Here is a 7,353-nt window from a genome sequence, read left to right on the forward strand (position 1 = left end):
TTTTAATTACTCTATTATCACGTCTATATACTCTAAGTTATTCATATATTAATTTTGTAATTCTCGCAGAGCAGAATTAATATATAATAACTGATGAATAAAATAGTAGAGTGAAAGTAATTTTTCAGTAAACTATTATTTCAAGTCAGTAATCTTGCTTGCCTCAGTTTTAATTCTCATAGAGTAATTATTGTAGGCAAGATTATTGATCCTTAGTAAAAATATTCTCACGAAGTTTTTACTTTCTTTTAGCACAATTCAAGCAAGAAGAATATTTCGGTTTAAACGTTACTAGTCTTAAGTTGATTAATTAACATAATTCTCATGCAGTGTTATTAATTGATTATTTTTTAGTGAGAAAAATATAATTGTATTAGAAATAAGCAATTATTATTTAAATAAATAAATGTATAAATTGAGATTTTATTATAGTAATATTATCAAGTGAGTTCAATGATTCCCAACTCTTTTTAAAAAAATTTATAAATCTTTCAAAAGTTATTTTTTTTGTTTAAATAATTAACAAGTTTTAAACCTCACTCACTTTTCATCAATTTGATTCTCTCAAATAGTAGTTAAAATATTACAAGTCTGTAGCATAGATTATCCAGTCTCTGTGGGACGATATCTTAAACTATACTAGAATTTGACAAAGTACGAGCAAAAAATTCCAATACACATTGGCCTTATCAAAATTTTGGCACCATTGCCGGGGATTTACATACATCTACTTCAGATTAAATATTTTATTACTAATTTGAGAATTTATTATTATTATTATTATTTTTATTGCTGTTAATATTTTTACTATCTACTAATAAGTATTTCTTCCAATTACTTCTATCATTACCCTTACTGTAGTAGATTTAATATAATATTACTAGTACTTTTACATACAATACTATTCTAACTTTCTTTCTAATTACTATTATTTACTAGTACTACTTTTACTTATACTTAATATATTATCGTGCCTTTTTTTCTTTTCACTAACTATTTTTGTTATTTTTGAAAATTTCTTTAGTTATTTTATTTACTACTAGTACTGCTTTAGATATTAGTGTTAATTTATTATTATTTTTCTTCTCTTTAAAATTTCGGGTAGTTTATGACCCGCTATTTTACAAAAAAGTTGGCTAGTTACGATCCAGAAATTGAAAAATCTCTTCGATTATGCAGGAAAAGACAAACATCATCTTCTCAATGCATAGCTCGTGAAGGAATGGAGAATCGGGGAGTAGAAGACATTCAACTACCAGTCCATGTGGAGGAACAATTTGATGAAGTAGCACCAAGATCAGCAAACATAATCCTAAGGGATTATGCTAGACCTGACCGCTTCAACTGTGAATTTAGTGTCAGAAAACCTCCAGTGATAGCCAACAACTTTGAAATCAGGACTAGCCTGATTCAAACGATTCAACAGTCTTGCATCTTCACTAGAGACGCAAGTGAAGGTCCACACAGTCATTTAATTGACTTTTTGAAACTTATTGAAATAGCTAAGTATAATGGAGTACCTACTGAAGCTATCAAGTTAAGGTTATTTCATTTTTCTTTAAAAGGAGATGCCAAGACTTGGTTGCGAAGTTTGCCACAAGGTTCCATTACCACCTAGGACCAAATGACTCAGAAATTTTAAACAGATATTTTTCCCCTGATAAAACTATAAAGTTAAGACAAGACATCTCTAATTTCTTGCAGACTGACACTGAGTTAGTTTATCAAGCTTGGGAAAGACTAAAAGCAATGTTAAGAAAATGCCCACACCATGACATTCCTGAACATATGAAATTGTATATTTTTTATCACAGGTTAAAACCCTCTTCTAGAAATATGATTGATGCAGCTACAAGAGGTTCTGTAATGGGAAAAACCATGGAGGAAGCATTGCAATTGTTGAATGAGATTTCTGAGAATGTCATCCAATGTCCATCTGAGCGTGTAATCATCAAGAAGACTTCTACAGTAAATCTGGTTGATGCTTTAAATACACTAACACAACAAATTATTTCTTTGGCACAAAAGTTTGAATCTTTGTGAATACACAACAACCAAGACAGTCTGAGGCTTGTGACATGTATGGAGGAAACCATCAGAACCATGAATGTCAAGCAACTAATCATAATGATGAACAAGTCTATTTTGTCGGTTATAATCCGTACTCCTTTGGAAGTCCAATGGCACAAAAACATCCAGGATTTCAATGGAGTAATCCAAATGGTGCTTAGAACTCTCAAATCTTCTAGAAGCAACAAGTACAAGGTCCGCCGGGATACCAAAATCACAATCGTGGGCAACCAAAATATAGACCTTATCAACAAGCAGGGTCATATCAGCAAAGGCCTCAGCAAGCTCATTCAAGTCTTGATGACCTTTTGTATAAGTACATTAAGGTCACTGATGAAAAGATGGAAAGCCAGGGCTCAACCCTCAAATTCTGGAAATTCAATTAAGCCAACTGACAACTCTTGTGTCAGAAAATATTCAAGGTCCCTTTCCAAGCAATACAGAGAAAAATTCAAAGGAGCACCTTAAGGCCATCACCTTATGGTCAGGTAAGGAGCTTGATGAACCCTATGCAGACCAGTCAGAACAATAGGTAAACAATGATAAGAACGTTGAAATACCCTCTGAACTATTTGAAGAGAAATAAGTCAAGAAAAAAGAAGAAAATAATATTGAAAAATTGATTCATTTCCATGTGACAATTCTTTTTCCACAAAAACTGAAAAGAGAAAAGCTTGATAATTAATTTTCAAAGTTTTTGGAGATTTTAAAACAGATTCACATCAATATTCCTTTCACTGGTGCTTTGTTACAAATGCCTTCTTATGCCAAATTTTGTCAAGTAAAAGAAAATTAGAAGAAGTTTATGTGGTAATGCTTACTGAAAAATGCAGCGCTATACTTCAAAATAATCTACCACAAAAAATTGGCGATCCAGGTAGTTTTACAATTTCATACACTTTGGGAGGAGTATATTTTGAAAAAGCACTTTGTAATTCTGAAGCTTCAATTAACTTGATGCCATTTTCTATCTTTAGAAAATTAAATCTTGGTGAAATGAAAGACATAGGTGTTTCTCTTCAGTTTGTAGACCAAAGTACTAGGAAACCTAAGGTAATAATTGAAAATATGCTCGTAAGAATAGATAAGTTTGTTTTCCATATAGTTTTATAGTACTTGAAATGAAGGAATGTTCCAATGAACCAATTATTTTGGGTAGACCATTTCTTGCCACAGGTATATCAATCATATGTGTTCATCAAGGACAACTAATTTTGAGAGTTGATGAAGAAAGAGTCATTTTTTATATGCAAAAGATATTAAGATTTTCAGGAGATGAGACATCATCTTCGTGTTTTTCGATTGACATGCTTAATTGTCTTACAGATGAATTCAAGATGATCAATTAATTCCAAACTCAATGGAAATATGTTTGGTCAAATCCGGCACCATACAAGACGATGATCCTATCATCAGAAGAGAAGCCTAAATAATAGAAAAAGATTCTAAAGATGTGGAGATGCAACCAGAACAAGTTCAACCAAAAATTTAACTCAAAGTTCTCCCATCTCATTTAAAATATGTTTATCTTGAGGAAGAATTATTTCCAGTAATTATTTCATCTTCTCTTAATGCAGGACAAGAAGATAAACTGATTGAAGTGTTGAAAGCACATAAAGGAGCCTTGGAGTGGACTATAGAAGATATCAAAGGGATTAATCCAGTTGTTTGTACGCACAAAATTCTCATGGAGGATAGCTACAAACCAATAGTCCAACCCCAAAGGAGATTGATCCAGCAATGCACGAAGTAGTAAAAAAGGAGATCGTAAAGCTTTTGGCGGAAGATATTATTTATCCCATTTCAGACAGCCCTTGGGTAAGCCCTGTTCAGGTAGTACCAAAGAAAGAAGGTATGACGGTTATAAAAAATGAAAGTAATGAACTCATACCTACCAGGACTGTCACAAGGTGGAAAGTCTGTATTGATTACTGGCGTCTCAATGATGCCACTAGAAAAGATCATTTTCCTTTATCATTTATTGATCAAATGTTAGAAAGAATTGCAGGATATTGGCTTTACTGTTTTCTTGATGGCTATTCTAGGTATAACCAATTACAAATTGCACCTGAAGATCAGGACAAAACAACTTTCACATGTCCTCATGGAACATATGCCTATAGGAGAATGCCATTTGGTCTATGTAATACCTTGCTACATTTCAACGTTGCATGTCAGTAATACTTTCTTCACCACTTGACATTAGTCCTTAAGAGATGTGAAGAGACAAACATAACTCTTAATTGAGAAAAATATCATTTTATGGTTACCGAGGGAATTGTTTTAGGACATAAAATCACTGGTAAAGGGATAGAAGTTGATAAGACTAAAATTGATCATATATAAGGATTACCCCCTCCCACAACTGTTAAAGGCATTAGAAGTTTTCTAGGCCGTGCAGGTTTTTACAGACGATTCATAAAAGACTTTTCAAAGATTTCAAAACCGTTGACTAACCTCTTGATGAAAGATATTAAGTTTGATTTTTCAGGTGATTGTTTGAAAGCATTTGAGACCCTTAAGGAAAAGTTATCAACCGCCCCTGTAGTTGTGTCCCCAGACTGGAATCAACCTTTTGAGGTCATGTGTGATGCTAGTGATACAACAATTACAGTTGTTTTAGGCCAGAGAAAGGATGAGATCTTTTGTTCCATTTACTATGCTAGTAGAACAATGATCAACTAAATTATGCCACAACAGAAAAAGAGTTACTAGTAGTAGTATTTGCTTTTGATAAGTTTCGATCTTATTTGATAGGAACCAAGGTCAGTGTTTTTACTGATCATGCATCTTTAAAATACCTCTTAGCAAAGAAAGATGCTCGACCTAGATTGTTAAGATGGATTTTACTTCTATAAGAATTTGACCTTGAGATAAAAGACAAAAAAGGAACAGAGAATCAAGTAGCTGGCCATTTGTCTAGATTAGAAAATCTCCCCCTTGAGTTTAGCGAAATAATGGAAGAATTTCCCGATGAACATATTTTCTCAGTTAACTCAATTGTGACTCAACCACCCTGGTTTGCAGATATTTCAAACTACTTGGTTGGAAAGTGGACACCCCCAAGATCTCTCTTACCAACAAATAAAAAAACTTATATCTGATGCAAAGTATTATTTGTGGAATGAATCTTACTTGTTTAAAAATTGTGCAGTTAATATCATTCGAAGATGTGTGCCGGAAGAAGAGATGAACAAAATTTATATCACTATCATGATGGAGCAGTTGGAGGTCATTATACAGAAAATCAAACAATCTTTGAAGTTTTGGAAGCTGGATTTTTCTGGTCGACTCTCTTTAAAGATGCCCGAGCATATGTTGCACAATGTGATAGGTGTCAGAGAACAAGTAACATCACTAAGAGAGATGAGATTCCATTGCAATCAATACAGGTATGTGAAATATTTGATGTTTGGGGAATAGATTTCATGGATCCTTTTTCTTCTTCTCATTCTTTTAAATATATCATTGTGGCTGTAGATTATGTGTCAAGATGGGTTAAAGTTGTCACGACCCAAAATCCATTAAAGGCCGTGATGGCGCCTAACACTACTGTCAGGCAAGCCAACAATAAAAGTTTAACTTAATTACTCATTTTAGTATTTTTGAAATTGTAAATTTCCTTCAATTAAATGGTAAGAGATAAAATTTACAAAGTAAGTGGCAATATTTTTTTTACAACCTTGATACAGAACAACCAAAAAACATTCCCAAAACCCGGTGTCACGAATACATAAGCATCTACTAGGAAGTAACTAAAATACAACATCTGTCCGGAATGCAAATTAGATAGGAAAAATATAAATAACTCTAGAGGAGACTCTGCTGGCTGCGGATCGTAACCTGAAATGCAACTCGCCGCATCATTCGTGCCTCCGTGCCCAAAGGACCACTGGACATAAAAGTACCTGCACAAAAATGTGCAGCAAGTGTAGTATGAGTACGTAAATCCACGTATACCTAGTAAGTATCTAGCCTAACTCCGGAGGAGTAGAGACGAGAGGTAGACATCGACACTCGCTAGTGGTCCAACGCCGCTCTAAAACCTCAAACCGGTGCCCGTCGCTCAAAAACTAGTCAAACAATGTGCAAACCCATAAAAATACAATCTAATACTCATAACAAATCAATTTAAACAAGTTCCCAACTCCGCTCGAAAAGTTGATAAAGCAACCCCCGGGCCCACATGCCCGGATTTTGAAAATATTCAAAGATAACCATTATCCATAACATTACGAACTCAAATATATAATTTATTATCAATTCCAAGTCCAATTTCGTGGTCAAAATCCAAAAATACCAATTTCTAGGTTTTTCTTCCAAATCCCATTTTTTTACAATTTTTCATGCTTGAATCCATATAAAAATCATGTATTTAACTCATAATGTGAGAAATCACTTACCCCATAATAGTTGATGAAGATGGCACTCCAAAATTGCTCCAAAATCGGCTCCCATGGACGAAATGAAGTGGAATTGATCCAACCCTTTGTTTAAAAAGAACACTGCCCAGCCTGACTACCGCACCCGCGACCGCTTCACCGTATTTGCGATCTAGCAGGTGCGACCAAAACCTCACACCTACTCATACCCTCTGCCCAGCACAACTCCACACCTGCGATGTCAAACGCGCCGCTGCGGTCTCGTACATGCGGAGACCTTCCGCTTCTGCGACTCCAGCTGCCCAGTTCGCCTTTCGCTTCTGCGGAGCTTTCCTCGCATTTGCTGGCTCGAGGATGCGGAAACATCCTCGCATCTACGGCCATACCAGCTCTGTCCAAATGTCGCTTCTGAGACCACATCGCCGCACCTACGGGCTCGCACCTGCGTCCCTTTTCACGCAGGTGCGATTGCATCAGATATCATCTGCCTCAGAACTTCTTCCAAGTCCAAACTCGATCCGTTAACCATCCGGAATCCACCTGAGGCCCTCGGGACCTCAACCAAATAAACCAACACATCCCAAAACATATTACGAACTTAGTCGATGCCTCAAATCATGTCAAACAACATCAAAACTATGAATCACCCTCTAATTCAAACCTAATGAACTTTGAAGCTTCGAACTTATACAATCGATGCTGAAGCCTATCAAACCACGTCAAACTGACCTCAGATTTTGCACATAACTCATAATTGACATTACCGACTTACTACACTTTCCGGAATCGGAATCCGACTCCGCTATCAAAAAGTTCACTCCTAGTCAAACTTCTCAAAAACCCTTCAAATTTCTAACTTTCACCAAAGAACCCTAAAATGACCTACGGACCTTCAAATCCA

At 35.3% G+C, this 7,353-nt stretch overlaps 1 non-coding gene across 1 annotated transcript; it reads right to left on the reverse strand.

The window, feature by feature from the left end:
• Positions 1-1,671: 1,671 nt before the first annotated feature.
• LOC142172351 (small nucleolar RNA R71) lies at positions 1,672-1,778 on the reverse strand. The gene has a single exon (XR_012701712.1). It is a non-coding gene; the product is annotated as a small nucleolar RNA R71 (small nucleolar RNA).
• Positions 1,779-7,353: the final 5,575 nt, after the last annotated feature.

The sequence above is a fragment of the Nicotiana tabacum genome, chromosome 17 (assembly GCF_000715075.1).
Source record: "Nicotiana tabacum cultivar K326 chromosome 17, ASM71507v2, whole genome shotgun sequence".
NCBI classification, from domain to species: Eukaryota; Viridiplantae; Streptophyta; class Magnoliopsida; order Solanales; family Solanaceae; genus Nicotiana; species Nicotiana tabacum.